This window comes from Anguilla anguilla, chromosome 3 (assembly GCF_013347855.1).
Source record: "Anguilla anguilla isolate fAngAng1 chromosome 3, fAngAng1.pri, whole genome shotgun sequence".
Lineage (NCBI taxonomy): Eukaryota > Metazoa > Chordata > Actinopteri > Anguilliformes > Anguillidae > Anguilla > Anguilla anguilla.
Window position 1 is genome coordinate 29,865,727 of NC_049203.1, and position 17,185 is coordinate 29,882,911.

Here is a 17,185-nt window from a genome sequence, read left to right on the forward strand (position 1 = left end):
ATCTAGAAATGGTTTTGTCGAGATTGGTGTTCTTAGTTGAGTCCTGTTTTTGCCAATGTGTTCAGTCTATGGAGCCAGTAAGCCTCTTTTGAGCATATGCAATCATTGGGCTTTATTGGAAACTGAGAAAATGGATGTGCCCCACTGGGGCAGAAATGCAGATACTACCCTGCTCACATGCGTGCACGTGATGTTATGTGGGAAACTTTGGATCTTGTCTCTCTGAGCACTGCTAACTATATATACTGCTAAGCCCATATTTATTTTCTGTGGGGGGCTTTTTTGTCTTTATTTGAAAATTAAAAGTAGAGCTAGTGACAACTGCAAAGCTACTTGGTTGTTGGCCCTACCTCACAAATATGTATAGCATTTTAACTTTAGTGTGTGTGCAGAGCTGCTCAAATGAATAAGCAATAGGCTGTTTAGGGCCCCAGAAGTCTAGGGCTGGCCCTATGTGTGTGCTGAAATTTGATAATATTATAAGTGTTTCCAGCTCCTCAGGAGGAGACAAATCTGGAAAAAAATTGATCTGGGAGAAAACCAAGAGGTTGGTTAGCTAGGTGCAGTCTTACATTGACTCTAAGCTGTAAATTTGTGTCGTCACTAGTGTGTGTAGTCTTGTCAGTTTATTATAGACCATGGGTGTCCAGTTGTATCTGAAAAGAGCCGTGGTGGGCATTTGCTTTTGTTATGGTCCAGAAAAAAGACACCTGACTCTGCTTGACTGAAGACCATGATTACTTAATTAGCTTAAAAATGTGCTGCAGTGCTGGGCTAAAACAAACACCTGCCCCCAAAGAAAGTTCTAAAGCTACACAGCCCAGAGTATGTCATTGTGGTGTGGGGATGGCTGGTTTAAGCAGCCACACCTGCCCTGGGTCAAGCTAATTAGACCTGGCCAATTGGATAATTGGTGAAGAATTAGATAATTGGCCAGGCTAATTGGACCCAGGAACAGGAGTGGCTGCACCTGTGCGTAGTGAGGTAATCACTGCGCACAGGTTAAATCTGCCATCCCCACCCACACCAGGCAGCTCTCTGTCATGACAGGGTTTTTACATCTGCTCATTTGGCGTTACCATCTTGCCAAACCCTCGTGGAATAAATGTGGACTGTTTTAACATCATCTCCCTGTGTCTCTGTGCTGGAGGGCCCCAAGGAAAGCCACTTCGGTGGCCTGTGGCAGGCGTGTTTGCCACAGTGGCGCCCAACGTGGGGCTCCTCCGGCACAGCAAAGAGGCACAGGAGGGCCAGCCAGGAAGCACACTGGAGGAGGGGCGGCTGAGGTGTTCCCGACAGGGCTTCGGGCGGATCCTCCGGGCCAAAAATGGGGAGCTGAAGATGACCAGGGAGGGGAAGGAGGCAATCCTCAGCTGGGATGCTGAGGAGCTGCACCTGGCCGAGAAGGCAGGTCAGCGACGGGCGGTGCACGAGAGGTGGTCGCGCCGTGAGCTGGACTTGGCCGGGAAGGCGGGTCAGCTACGGGCGGCGCACGAGAGGTGGTCGCGCCGTGAGCTGGACTTGGCCGGGAAGGCGGGTCAGCCACGGGCGGCGCACGAGCGGTGGCCGCGCCGTTTTGCTTCCTTTCTCGTCCGTTTTGGTTGTTTTTAGTTCTTTGTTTTGGCCTGGTTGGTTTGCCCGGAGCCCATGAGGGGATAAGCCTGCAGCCGCCTGCCAGCAGAGCCGACTGGCAGCCACCACAGCCACGAGGGTTCCTGGTCCCCAGCGCCACAAGAAGGCCGGCCCCACCAGCCAGCAGAGCAGCCCAGGACTTCCCGTGCTCCGGGAGGGAGGAGGAAGAAGGGCTGCCTTGTCGTCAGAAGGAGGGGCACAGCATGTACTGGACTGTTCCGGGGCCACCCACCCTGACTTTTTTTTTTTTTTGCGTGTTTAGAGTTTTTATTTTTATTTGTCTTTTGCTTTGTTGGGAGTGCAGGGGTGGGGGGGGAGGGGTAGGCTTCGGCCAGTGATTCTCCATGGCCTCAGTTTGGCGTTGGGGGTATGTGGTGTGGGGATGGCTGGTTTAAGCAGCCACACCTGCCCTGGGTCAAGCTAATTAGACCTGGCCAATTGGATAATTGGTGAAGAATTAGATAATTGGCTAGGCTAATTGGACCCAGGAACAGGAGTGGCTGCACCTGTGCGTAGTGAGGTAATCACTGCGCACAGGTTAAATCTGCCATCCCCACCCACACCAGGCAGCTCTCTGTCATGACAGGGTTTTTACATCTGCTCATTTGGCGTTACCATCTTGCCAAACCCTCGTGGAATAAATGTGGACTGTTTTAACATCATCTCCCTGTGTCTCTGTGCTGGAGGGCCCCAAGGAAAGCCACTTCGGTGGCCTGTGGCAGGCGTGTTTGCCACAGTCATATACACAGACAGCGAGTTGGAGTAAATTCGCAAGCTCTACTATGAAAGGAAGCATACTGGGATAGAGGACTGCATAATGTCAAAGGAACTTAGATGCAGACTAGTGAGAAACAAACATGATCTCCATTCTAAGAGCACGTGTTGAGACAGAAGATGCTAGATATCCCACAAAGCAAGAAATAACATGGCCATTTATAAGATGTTATTTATTACTGTTGGGTTCTTTTGAGTATTTGTACATTGTTGACGCCAGCAAATCAAATCTAATATAATAGGATGTCATTACGTCATTTTTCTTGAGGTATGCATGTACATGAATTCAGTAACAATGGCAATCAATTACCTTTTAAATCCACTGGGGAAAATGCACATGCATACTTCAGGAAAAACATAAAAGGAATATGAAAGTTCATCTGATGTTTTCAATCTGCAGACGTACTTTATCGAGGAGATTAATCCAAATCCTACATCATCAGTGTTTTCGATACGTTCGCAGGCTTAAACAACAATTTAATGGAAAAGATGAGCAATAGGGTGACAGATTCTTGGACTGTATTCATTGTGCATCTTTATCAATCAGTTGTTTCTGTATCTTTAGTGTTCTCGTAAGGGTGAAAGAACCACAGACTAAACACGAAGCTAAACTCCACTCAAAATGAAGAAAGAGTTGTCGTTGTAGTTGAAGAAATGTTTACTGGTAACTCGTTTACAGTGACATGGAGTGAAAACTGCAGGATAATAAAAATACAGAAAAGGAAAATGCACTAGTGTCTAGTGTTGTTTTTTTACAAACTTAGCATTGTACTGGGATTAGCATTGCAGAAGCATGAACTACCTTGTATATATTTGTAAATACAATGTTTTTAATCTTAATTTATTAAATGCATTTTTCATCAAATAACCCTTAATATATGAACTTTAACATGTAAATAAGGAAATACATCGACTTACGACATTGATTCATCAGTCTTTGTGTGTAGATGCAAATGGTTCCATGTACTGATTCACCACTGTGGACATGTGGCTTTCACTTCCTGGTCTGTCTAACAGGAAGTGATGCATTTGAACTAACTTTATCGAACAGGGGAGTGTGATGTCTGTTTTAGTGGCCTCAGTGAGGTCACTAAACCTAGGCTACAAGGAGTTCAAATCAGTCTTTCTGCCTGCCTTCTGGGAGAAGTAAGACAACTTCCGCAATTAGTCTGAGAAATGTCTTTACATTATCTCGGTCAGCTGTTTTAACCTCGACCTTTCTGACGTGTCCGTCTTTACCAGGGAACGTGGCGGAGATCCTAGCCATAGGCCAGGAGTTGCGTTTGGCCTGTTTGTCTCTGAGCAGGACTAAATCCCCGACTTGTAGGTTTCTGCGAAGCGTCATCCACTTCTGTCTGTGTTGTAAATAAGGTAGGTATTCTTGTCGCCATCGTGCCCAAAACTGATTTGCGAGAGCTTGGACTTGTCTCCACTGTTTCGTATACAGATCCTTCTCCGAGAAGTCACCAGGAGGAGGTGGGACTCTGGTCTTCTGCGTGAGGAACATCGATGGAGAGAGTATCAGGGGGTTGTCTGGATCTGTAGATACTGGTAAAAGTGGTCGCGCGTTCATAATCACAGTGACTTCTGCCATTAACGTAGAGAGCACTTCATGGGTGAGGCAAGTGTTTAGCTGGAGCAACATGGAATCCAAGATTCTTCTCGCGGTGCCTATCATTCTCTCCCAACAGCCCCCCATATGGGAAGCATGTGGTAGGTTGAACTCCCAGACACACCCTTGCTCACTTAGATACCTTTGCATGTTTGGGTCCAGCTGGCTTTTACCTATCCCGAGTTCCTTGCTAGCGCCGATGAAGTTAGTTCCGCGGTTGGACCGGGCCTTTAATGGCAAAGAAGCGCCTGAGTGCATTTATGCAACTTGATGTGCCCAAGGACTCTATTAGCTCAACATGAACAGCTCTTGAGCTCATACAACTGAACATGATGGCCCATCTCTTGCTTCCTGCTCGGGTCTGCCTAGCTGCGACTGACTAAGGACCAAAGACGTCCAGTCCCACATATGTAAACGGAGGGCATGCCTGAAGGCGTTCGGATGGTAAATCTGCCATGTGTTGTTCCTCGAGCTTCCCTCGGAGCTTCCTGCATGTCGTGCAGTTGTGGAATACTGAGTTTCTGAGTCTCTTGCCACCCAAGACCCATAATCCTGCTGCCCTTACAGCTCCCTCCGTGATGTGAAGACCCTGGTGCTTCACTTGCTCATGATGGTGGCGTGTCAGCAGTAGGGATACATGGCTGTCTTTAGGCTAAATTATGGGTTGCTTTTCACCAGACTCCAGGTTGGAGTGTTGTAGTCGACCTCCGACACGGATAAAGTTGTTCTCGATGATCGGGCTGAGCTTTTGGAGACAGCTGTTTTTGGGAATTGGTTTTTGCGCTTGGAGAGCTGCAAGTTCCTTTGTGAATTCTGACCTTTGTGACGCTTGAAGGACAACGTGTATTGCTTAGTCCAGTTCCTCTGGGGTGCGAGGACGCTTACATCTGTGCCACCCTTTGCACTCACGGTCTTCGTTCCTCTGTTTGCAGGATCTGGCGATGTGGATGAGGAAGGCGACGCCTCTGAGGAGTGAGCGGAGACTGGAGAAGCATTGGAAGCGGACTGGGGTGAGTATCTCCTCATTCAGGTAAGTATTGTAGGTCTTTACTTCTGGTCTGATTTCACTGTCATTTTCCGGTTCTATTAGGTTAAATTTTTCACTTGTTTGTGCTTTTTCCGCAGGTGATGATCTCAGGAAGGATGGTCCGGAGAACCAGGTGGTCTGCGCCAGGCGAGATGCAGGTAAGGATCTTAACGCGTGGTTGGCAGGGTTTTCCTCAGAGTTAACGTAATGCCATTGCTCAGGTTTTGAGGACTGGCATATACGTTGCACTTGGTTGTGGATGTAGACGTAGAATCTCTTAGTCGCATTGTGGATGTAACCAAGGATTACCTTACTGTCGCTATAGAAATTTGTAGCATCCAGTTTGACATCTAGCTCATCTTAGATGAGATCCGCCATCTCGACGGCTAAGACAGCCACGGACAGCTCCAATCGTGGGATGGTAGGTTCAGATTGGGGTGCTAGCTTTGCCTTACTCATGATGAATCCAACCTCGGTTTGTCCATCTTTTTGGACTGTCTTCAGGTATGCAACAGCCCCGATTGTCGTCGTCAAGGCATCCGAGAACACACATAGCTCGGTGTGCTCTGCCTTCGAAAGTGACATATTAGAGTAAGTATGTGGCACGTGAAGCTGTCTGAGATCTTGGAGCGATTCTTGCCAAGTGTCCCACTTGTCAAGTTTCTCTTTGGGGAGAGGAGTATCCCAGTCTGACAGTTCGGAGGTAAGCTCTCTTAGGAGAGCCCTTCCCTGGACGGTGACAGGTGCCAACAAACCCAGGGGATCGAAGATACTGTTTGCTGTGGACAGAACCCCTTGGCGAGTGAATGGTTTGGGTTTTGTCGACACAACGTAAGTGAAGGTATCTGTGTATATCTCCCAGAGCAGACCCAAGCTGCGCTGTGTGGGGCAGTGTCTCTCCGGTGAGATCTAGCTCCTTGACGATCGTTCCGCAGTCCTCTGGGGGAAAGGCCTTCAAGACTGTTTGGCTGTTTGAGGCGAACTTGTGGAGACGAAGGTTTGATTCTCCTAGAGAGGTCTGCGTTCTTCTCATCAAGTCGATTGCTTCGTAGTCGGTTGGTACGGATATCAAGCCTTCGTCGACATAGAAGTGTCTTTCCACAAATTCAACAGTGTCAGCGCCATACTGCTGTGCTCCTTCTCTGATGGCTCTTCTCAAACCATAGATTGCCACAGCGGGTGAAGGGCTGTTGGCGAAAACGGACTTTCATCCGGTACTCAATGACCTCCTTAGTAATGTTGTTGTCCTTGTACCACAAGAAATGAAGAAAGTTGCGGTGGTCGTCACGCACTATGAAACAGTGGAACATCTGTTGGATGTCTGCTAACACTGCTACTTTCTCTTTCCAAAAGTGGAGAAGAACCCTGATTAGGGTATTATTCAGATACGGACCAGTTAGCAACACGTCGTTGAGGGAGACACCACAGTACTGGGCGCTAGAGTCAAAGACTACCCTGATCTGGTTGGGCTTTCGAGGATGATATACTCCAAACGTAGGAAGGTACCAGCATTCCTCACCGTCCTTCAGCGGTGGTGCTACCTCAGCGTGTCCATTTTGGAAGATCTTGCCCATGAATGCAACATACTGTTCTTGCATTTCTGGTTTTCTTTTTAGCACTCTCCGAAGAGACACAAACCTGCTGACGGCCTGCTCTCTGTTGTTGGGAAGAGGCTGGCGTGGTTCTGTGAAAGGGAGTGGGGCAACCCAACTATTATCATTGTTTCTGTAGATGTTAGCATCCATCCTGTTCAGGAAGATGGTATCCTCGATCGACGGAGCAAGTCTGTTGTCGTGTTTCGTTCTGTTACACACCGTTTTCCCCAGCATCTCTGTAGCTTTGGCTGCTCGGTTGAAGCTATCCTGTGTTTCCTTGACATGCATGTAGCTTGTGCAGGGTTGAAAAATTGAATGACGACCACCTTCCAGCACATTAGTCTTGAAGTTGTTGACTGTCGGATTATGAATGTTTCCCAGGCACACTCTCCCACTACCACCCAGCCAAGGTCTAGGCGTTGTGTGAACGGAGCGTTGTGCGGCCCGTTAACCTGTTGTCTGACCTTATGTGCTCTCATAATGTCTCTTCAGAAGAATTTCCGCATTCGGATCTAGTTCTGGGAGGTGTTTGCCGATGTGCTGGAGATGGGGTTGGTGCAGCACGACACTTGGTATTGGAATCTCTGAGCGATTATTCAAGATCTCACTACACTCAATGAGCGGTGGGAGAGAAATTACCACTTTGCCATCCAGAGATTCAACTTGGAATCCTTCCGTACGTCTCCCTGACGTTTCTACTAAACCAGAGCGAGTTCTTAGCCTGTACGGGAATGATTTGCCTTCTACATCAAAGAGGTTGAAGAACTGGTTTCGCTAGTGAGCGATTGCTCTGGTCATCCATGATCACGTAGGCATTGACAGCCTTGTGCCTAGCATCCTTTGGATATACCTTTGCGAGGCAGATCTTTGCACGAGAGCGGCTCCATTAGCCTGTGCTGCAAACCTCTGTGCAATTTGAGCTAATGACAGCCATGTTAGCATTAGCTTCTCCCTCCCCACCGTTCTCTTGTGACGGTGAAGGAGCCTTTGAGGTTTGAGGTGGTGGACCAGGATGCATGGCTGTGACATGGTAGGTGCGGTTGCATTCCAGGCACTTCACTGAAGACTTGCAATCTTTAGCAAGGTGTGAGGTAGATGCACAACATCTGAAACATATTCCTTTCTCTTTGAGGAAGGCCTTTCTCTGTTCTACAATCCTGGAGTGAGTGTGGTTTGTTGTGCACTGGGCAGGTCTTGGTGGGGTCATCATTTGATTGTTTGTTGATTTTTACTGAGGAAACGTCGGTTTTGTGTACCGAGATAGATCTGTCATTGTTGAATTTCTTCAAGGTGAGTCTGTCCTGTTTGGTAGAGGTTGCAGTGCTCCCTTGGTGCATGGAGCTGGGATCATTCCACTTTTTGGCTTCATAGCACACAAATCTGCAGAAGTACTCAAAGGGAGGGAACTGACCATTGTTCTCTTCCTTGTATCTTGAACTAGCGGACAGCCACTTCTCTTGAAGTCCAAAAGGTAGTTTTTCTAAGATGCGAGATGCCTCGTGAGGTGTCCAAATACGACAGACCTGTGAGATAGCCATCTTCTTTGGCACCAAGGATCTCAGTCAGCAAGTCGCCGAGCTCGTGGAGCTTGACATGGTCTTTGTTGGTGAGCTTCGGGAAACTCTCCAGTCGCTGAAAAAGTGACTTCTCCATGATCTCTGGGGCGGCGTAGCATTCGCGGAGACATTCCTATGCCTTGTTTAGCGCCACAGTGGGATTGCCAACATACACTAAGCGTATGCGTTTTACATATTCACATGACTCCTTGCCAAGCCACTTTGTCATGAGGTCGAGTTGCTAGGCAGCACTCAAATTAATAACACTGATTGTATTGGTGAATGAGGCGTACTATGCGCAGTAGTTTTCAGGCTTGTCATCAAATTGGTACAGGCCTGAGGTTGCGAGACTTCGTCTGGCTAAGTACTGTGCCAAGGGTTCTGCTACAGGTGTTGGGCTGGCTGGAGAAGCTTGCTTCGGGATATAGGGCTGAATTCTGCTTTAGGGTTACCTAATGATGGTTGTGCAATGTCTTCCGTGGAGGACCGCCATGTTATGACACTCTTATCCGGTTACATACGGGATGGGCCCACAATAGGTGAGTGTGGGGAGTTAGCACATTGTTTCAGGATGTTTTGTGAACGGACATATTCATTGGTGCGTTCGATTTTGCTTTTTTCAGACTCTGTTGCTACAGCTTCGTCTAGGCTATAACTTGCAATCCTTCTGCTATTTCCAACATCTGTGCTTATGCTGCTGTTGCTTCTGCTTCACATTATATCTGTAACACTTCTAGTTCTGCGTCTATTCTAATTTTTTAAAACTGTGCTTCAGCATCTCTTCTCCTTTTTTCTGCATCTTTAGTGCTTGTCTATCTAATTCTAGCTTCAGCTTTAGTTGCTGTGATGCGTACGCTGCTCTTATCCTAGCTGCTTCGGCCTTAGTTCGGGCGCGTCCTGCCGCACTGGATGAAGAGACTGATGATCTTGCACTTAAAGTTGATGATTTTACGCTTTTGGAAGCCATTCTGATACTTTACAAATACTGATCTCTTCTGTCTTTTCACTTTAGTGTTTTCGTAAGGGTGTAAGACCCGCAGACTAAACACGAAGCTAAACTCCACTCAAAATGAAGCAAGAGTTGTCGTCATAGTTGAAGAAACGTTTACTGGTAACTCGTTCACAGTGACATGGAGTGAAAACTGCAGGATAATAAAAATACAGAAAAGGAAAATGCACTAAGTCTAGTGTTGTTGTTTTTTTTTTTTTACAAACTTAGCATTGTACTGGGATTAGCATTGCAGAAGCATGAACTACCATGTATATATTTGTAAATACAATGTTTTTAATCTTAACTTATCAAATAACCCTTAATATATGAACTTTAACATGTAAATAATGAAATACATCGACTTACGACATTGATTCATCAGTCTGTGTGTAGATGCGAGTGGATCCATGTACTGATTCACCGCTGTGGACATGTGGCTTTCACTTCCTGGTCTGGCTAACAGGAAGTGATGCGTTTGAACTAACTTTATCGAACAGTTTAAACAAACAGTACAATTCAATACAAAAGTATTTCAAAGCAGTAGTTAACATTACAAAAATGCTATTTATGTCTTACAAACATCACAGTATCTATACAACTGCTGGACTTCTTGGGGTCTGAAAACCTCTGACTTCAATATTTCAGTGGCACATCCCTTTAATGTAATCATCATTATATGATATTCCACAAGTAACACTCTACAATCAGCTTAACAAGAGACTTCAGAATATACGATCACCAAAAAGGAAACAAGGCCCAACACCTGAGCGTGGCCATGGACGGAAGAGACATTGCATCAATATGGATGTCGTTGGAGGCGTTGGAACTTCAAGTAGCCAGACCTCTTCAGGGGACTATGATGCTGACTCGAGCGTAGTGATACTTGGAAACTCTCGTGTCAGGAGCAGTACACAAGAACAGGAAGCCCCTGAACAGCAGAATCCTGCTGAAATAATGGGTAAATGTCATACTGTGAAGGAGAATTTGGCCCAAAATTTAGAAAGACACCAAAAAAAATTTGTCTGCACTTGTCCAATAGTGTACACTTCAACAATGTTTGTTCTCTAAGTTTGTTTCTTTTTTATGTGGCACATCTGATATCATGAGGCAACAACACTAATTATTCATATTTTCCTTTTAATAGGATGGGTCTGTTGACCAGGACAGTCGCCAAGCACAAGCAAGGCACTACAAAACCCTTCAAGAGATCTGCAAAAAACCCTAGCCAAATAATGAAGTTGTTTCCCAACTATTCAACCTGGAATTTGAAGCTAGAAGAACTTCTTTTGACTCGGGCACACTCAAGGAGCAGGACAGACCCACCAAGATTATTGAAGCATATCCATGTTTCAAGGATCTGAAGCATGTAAGTAAACATCAGTGAATTATCCCAGGAAATTACTTAGTTCTCTAAAGGATTGTAACTACGTGAGGTAACTATATAAGACTGATTTCTTCAGTCTTTGAGCTGCAAGTATGCCTAGTAGTCATAATTGCACTGTGTATTTGTGTTTTCATGTCTGTGTGATTGGGCTGTTGGCAAAATGGTCTTAGCTTATATTCATAACCAATATTTTTAAAGGGTTCATACTGTATTTAGAGGTCAAATTGAGGGTCAGGCCATAGTGAATGGGGGTGATATCAGCTTTTTATTACGCTAGACCTTAAACCGCCGATTTACTGCTTAAAATGTGCGTCTTTTGTCATGGGTAATTCCTCCTGTCAGAAGCATTTTGCTGCAGTGAATGTCAACCAAGTTAATCACCTACTGACTAATAACTGTAAATTTGTACCTGATAAATAATTAACATGCTTTATAATGCACTGGATGATTGCATTCCCTGCAGCAAAATACTTATGGCAGGAGGGTGCTCACATAACAGATGGTACTTGCAGGCAAACCGGGGAAAAGACGTGTGCATTTACACAACAAATCTGCTGTTTAAGGACTACCATAAGAAACGTTAACTTCAGCACTAAGTTTTTGTGTGGTCTGTATTGTTACAGGTTCTTGATGAACTAGGAAGGATCATTGACAGTTACAACCCCAACTATCTCAGCAAGGTCAAGGAACGGTGTGACAGTTTCCAGACAAAAGCAACTTTTTATGGTGTCATGAAAAAACTCATGAAACCTCAAGTTATATTAAGCGATGGTAAGACTTTCAATGTCCTCACTCATATATGACCATCACAGTATTCTGCACAACACTTAAAGGGTTAGTTCAGAATTTTGGATACTTGTTGGTACTTCCTGCTCACTGGTGATGGTGCTGATCGATGGATATCTTCCATGCTCAGTCTATGCTGTCCTTCTATATGAAACATCCAGCTACTGCTAGTTAGCCACAGTGTTGGCACATATAGCGGATTCAGCTCTTAATCAGCACAAAAACCATGTATATACTCCATGTATAATGTTCATCTGAAGTGAAATTGTACTTCATATAGGATTATGTGACCAGTGGACATGGTTGAATGTTTTTGTGTAGTACGTTTAAGTGCTTTTTGCACTGAAAATTGAAAAGAACTGACCCAACTACTGCTTGCTAACTAGCAGTTGGTCATTTTTGGTCTGTAAATATTATACCACCCAAGATTAAAGTTATATTAAAGTTTTTGTTTCTCTTCTGCAGAGGAAAAAACAATAAACTTGTCAAAGGCCCTACCAGCCATGTTTCCATCATCAACTGGTCCATCAAAGAAGTTGAGACAAGAAAGTGAGGCTCTCATTCACGTGTTGACAGTAAAGAAGCTTTTTAAAAATATGACTTCTGTCATGCAATCACTCAATTCTGTGCACTGATTCATTCAGACATTCATGAGTTTTATTCCATTGTATTTTTTCAACAGCCCTCTGAAGACCCAGATGTGTTCCTGAAGAAGAGATACATTTCTTGTCCTCACCTGGTTGTAGATGAAGGAAATTCAAACCGAGATACTGAAGGATGCCATACATGTGAGAGATGCAACTCGGTCCTATTGGAAAGCCATGGCAGACTGGAACAAGTTTCTTGGCTAGTTTGTATAAATGGGACACTTGGTGACAGATTTGTGTTTTTTTTCCATTTTTTTTGTACTCTGCATCTGCATCTTTTTGTGAAATTTAGTTTTTCAATCTTGGGTTTTTCTTAAGAGTGTTGTGCCTTCCTCATGTTAAATCAATAATGAATAATGTTCCAGACATTCCAGAGTGTATGCAAAACCATTGAGTAACATTCCTCCAGAAGGAATGTAGTGTTACACTTAGATTTACAACATGTTTCAGAGAAGAAAATTACTTTATTAAGTCTAAGGAATATTGGGCCATTTACTGTTTACATATCTATATTGTCTGCTCTCTTGGTTTGAAGCAGTTAGTCAGTGGGCTGGTTGTCTAAGAATACGTAGTCTGACGGAACATTCTGTGGATGCTTGAATTGCAAATAAAAGTTTCGTTTTCAACCAATTTCACTTGATTCTGTTTATTAGAAATCCCTGTTTTTAGACTTCCACTAAACATCAAGAGAAGAGTAGTTAAAACAGGAGCAAAATTATATTTAATGAGCTAGGTTTTTGCTCTGTTGCTGGAAATCTGGGTAATATAGCTTAAAATTAGTAGTAATTCTTGCTTGTTTTAAACAAGCATTTTCTTGAATTGAGCACATAAATCTTATTCATGAAGTTTCACAAACATGATTAATATGCTAGTATTGAGTATTTTTGCCTCTGTTTTATAACGTTTTCACTTAAAAAAAAAAAAAATTATTTTAAGACCTTAAGAGAATTTCTCTTGCAAGTTCTTTTTTCTTGTTTTAAGAAATCTTACCAAGTCAAATTATCTCACCGCACTGGAAAATAATTTTGCTTCATTCAAGCATTTTTCCTCTACACTTTAGCATTTTTTTCTTATTTTTTTTGATGGATTTTTTACAGGGTAGTGACCACACGCGTTGTACCTCACTGACCGCACGCCCTGTAACTCAAAAACCACATACCCTGAAAGTCACTGAACACATGCCCTGTAACTCACTGACCACACGCCCTAAAACTCACTGACCACGGGCCCTGTAACTGACTTTCAAAACGCCTGACGGACACTGACGGACACCCTGTAACTCAGAGATAACTGACGGACACCCTGTAACTCAGAGATCACACGCCTTGTACCTAACTGACAAAACGCCCCGACTGACCACTCACCCAAACACTCACTGACACCCTGTAACTAACTGACCACACGCCCTGTAATTCACTGACAACACGCCCTGTACCTGACTGACCGCACGCCCTGTAACTCAAAAACCACATACCCTGAAAGTCACTGAACACATGCCCTGTAACTCACTGACCACACGCCCTAAAACTCACTGACCACGGGCCCTGTAACTGACTTTCAAAACGCCTGACGGACACTGACGGACACCCTGTAACTCAGAGATAACTGACGGACACCCTGTAACTCAGAGATCACACGCCTTGTACCTAACTGACAAAACGCCCCGACTGACCACTCACCCAAACACTCACTGACACCCTGTAACTAACTGACCACACGCCCTGTAATTCACTGACAACACGCCCTGTACCTGACTGACCACACACCCTGTAACTCAGTGACCCCATGCACTGTAACTCATTGACCACACAACCTAAAACTTGTTGACACCCTGTAACGGACTGAACACACACCCTATAACTCGTTGACACCCTGTAACTGACTGACCACACACCCAGTAACTCACTGACACCCTGTAACTGACTGACCAAACGTCCTGTAACTCACTGACCACACACCATGTAACTCATTAGCCAGACGCCTTGTACCTCACTGACCACACGCCCTGTAACTCACAATCCATATGCCTTGTAACTCACTGATCACGCCCCTTGTAGTTCACTGACCACATGCCTTGTACCTCACTGACACCCTGTAACTGACCGACCACATGCCCTGTAACTCACTGACAACACGTCATGTAACTTCTTGACCACACGCCTCGTACCTCATGAACACACACCCTGTAACTCAGTATCCACACGCCCTGTCACTGACTGACCACACACCATGAAATTCACTGACCACACACCTTGTTACCTCACTGGTGACACGCACTGTAACTCGTTGACATCCTAAAACTGACTGACCACACATCCAGTAACTCACTGACACCCTGTAACTCACTGACAACACGTCATGTAACTTGTTGACCAGACACCTTGTACCTCACTGACCACATGCCCTGTAATTCACAATCCACCTGCTCAGTAACTGACTGACCACACGCCCTGTAACTCATTGACAACACGCCATGTAACTCACTGACCACACGCCCTGTAACTCACAATCCACCTGCTCGGTAACTGACTTACCACACCCCCTGTAACTTACTAACCACACGCCCTGTAACTCACTGACACCCTTTGACTGACCACACACCCTGTAACTCACTGACCACACACCATGTAATTAACTGATCACACTTCTTGTAGCTCACTAACCACACACCCTGTAACTAACTGACCACGGGACCTGTAACTAACTGACAGAAAATGCACTGTAACTGACTGAAACCCTGAAATTGACTGACCACACGCCCTGTAAATCACTGACTACATGCCCTGTAACTGATTGACCACACACCCTGTAACTCACTGACCGCACGCCATGTAACTCATTGACCACACTCCTTGTAACTCACTGACCACGGGACCTGTAACTAACTGACAGAACGCCCTGTAACTGACTGACACCCTGTAACTCAGACATCACACGCCTCTTATCTTACTGACCAAACGCCCTTACTGACCTCACACCCTATAACTCGCTGACACCCTGTAACTAACTGACCACACATCCTGTAACTGACTGACCACACACCCAGTAACGCACAAACCGCATGCCCTGTAACTCGGTGACACACTGAAACTGACTGACCACACGCCCTGTAACTAACCACAGACCCTGTAACTCACTGACAACATACCCTGTAACCCACTGACCACACACCCTATAAATTTCTGACACCATGTAACTGACTAACCACACACCCAGTAACTGACTTACTACACCGCCAGTAACTGACTGACCACACGCCCTGTAACTCACAAACTACACACCCTTTAACTCACTGACCACATGCCCTGTAACTCACTGACACCCTGTAACGGACAGACCACACGCCCAGTACCTCACTGACCACACGCCCAGTAACTCATTGACACCCTGTAACTGACTGACCACGCATACTCTAACTTACTGACCACACGCCATGTAACTCATTGACCAGACGCCTTGTACCTCACTAACCACATGTCCTGAAACTCACGTACCACATGCCCTGTAACTCGTTAACCGCAGGCCCTGTGACAGAATGACAAAACGCCCTGTAAAAAACTGACACCCTGTAACTCAGAGATCACACACCTTGTATTTAACTGACCAAACGCCCTGACTGACCACTCACCCAATAACTCAATGACACCCTGCAACTGACTGACCATAAGCCCTGTAATTCACTGACCACACACCCTGTAACTGACCAAACGTCCTGTAACTCACTGACCACACGCCATGTAACTCATTGACCAGACGCCTTGTACCTCATTAACCAGACGCCTCGTACCTCACTGACCACACGCCCTGTAACTCACAATCCACATGCCCTGTACTCACTTACCACACACCATGTAACTCACTGACCATGCCCCTTGTACTTCACTGACCACACGCCTTGTACCTCACTGACACCCTGTAACTGACTGAACACATGAACTGTAACTCACTGACAACACGTCATGTAACTTGCTGACCACACGACTTGTACCTCACTGACCACACACCTAGTACCTCACTGACCACACGCCCTGTAATTTACTGACACCCTGTTACTGACTGACCATGCACCTTGTACCTCACTGGCGACAGGCACTGTAACTGACTGACACCCTGTAACTGACTGACCACACATCCTGTAACTCACAGACAACATGTCATGTAACTCACTGACCACATGCCTTGTACCTCACTGACCACATGCCATGTAACTTACAATCCACCTGCTCGGTAACTGACTGGCCACACACTCTGTAACTCTCTAACTACAAGCCCTGTAACTCGTAGACACACTTGACTGACCACGTGCCCTGTAACTGATTGACCACATGCCCTGTAACTCACCAACACTCTGTACCAGACTGATCACGCACCCTGTAACTGACTGACCACATAACATGTAACTCAGTGACCACGCGACTTGTACCGCACTGACCACACGCCCTGTATGTAACCGACCACATGACCTGTAATTCATTGACCACACGCCCTGTATCCGACTGACCACACATCCTGTAACTCACTGACCACACAACCTATAACTCACTGACACCCTGTAACTGACTGACCACATACCCTATAACTCTCTGACACCCTGTAAGTGACTGACCACACACCCAGTAACTCACTGACCACACACCCTGTCACTCAGTGACCACACAACCTGAAACACACTGACACCCTGTATCTGACTGACACACATCCTGTACCTCACAGACCACACGCCCTGTAACTCACTATCCACACGCCCTGTAACTCACTGACCACACACCATGTAACTCACTGACTATGTGCCTCGTACCTCGCTGGCCACACGCCCTGTAACTCACTGACCACATAACCTGTAACTCATTGACCACACGCCCTTTAACTCTCTGACCACGCGCTATGCAACTATCTGACCACACTCCCCGTAACTCACGGATTCCTCACCCTGTAACTCACTGACCACATGCCCTGTAACTCACTGACACCCTGTAACTGACTGACAACACACCCTGTAACTCACTGAGAACACGCCATGTAAATCACTGACCGCACCCTGTACCTCACTGACCACACACCCTGTAACTCACTAACCACAATTCCAGTAACTCGTTGACACACTTTAACTGACTGATCACGCGCCCTGTAACTCACTGACTCCCTAAAACTGACAGATCACACCCCCTGTAACTGACTGAC

General features: G+C 45.7%; 1 long non-coding RNA gene across 1 annotated transcript; it reads left to right on the top strand.

Moving 5' to 3' along the window:
• Positions 1-2,333: 2,333 nt before the first annotated feature.
• On the top strand, positions 2,334-12,641 carry LOC118223042. Its single transcript, XR_004764386.1, has 6 exons — positions 2,334-5,028; positions 5,144-5,203; positions 10,332-10,553; positions 11,195-11,342; positions 11,823-11,906; positions 12,040-12,641. It is a non-coding gene; the product is annotated as an uncharacterized LOC118223042 (long non-coding RNA).
• The last annotated feature ends 4,544 nt before the right edge of the window (positions 12,642-17,185 follow it).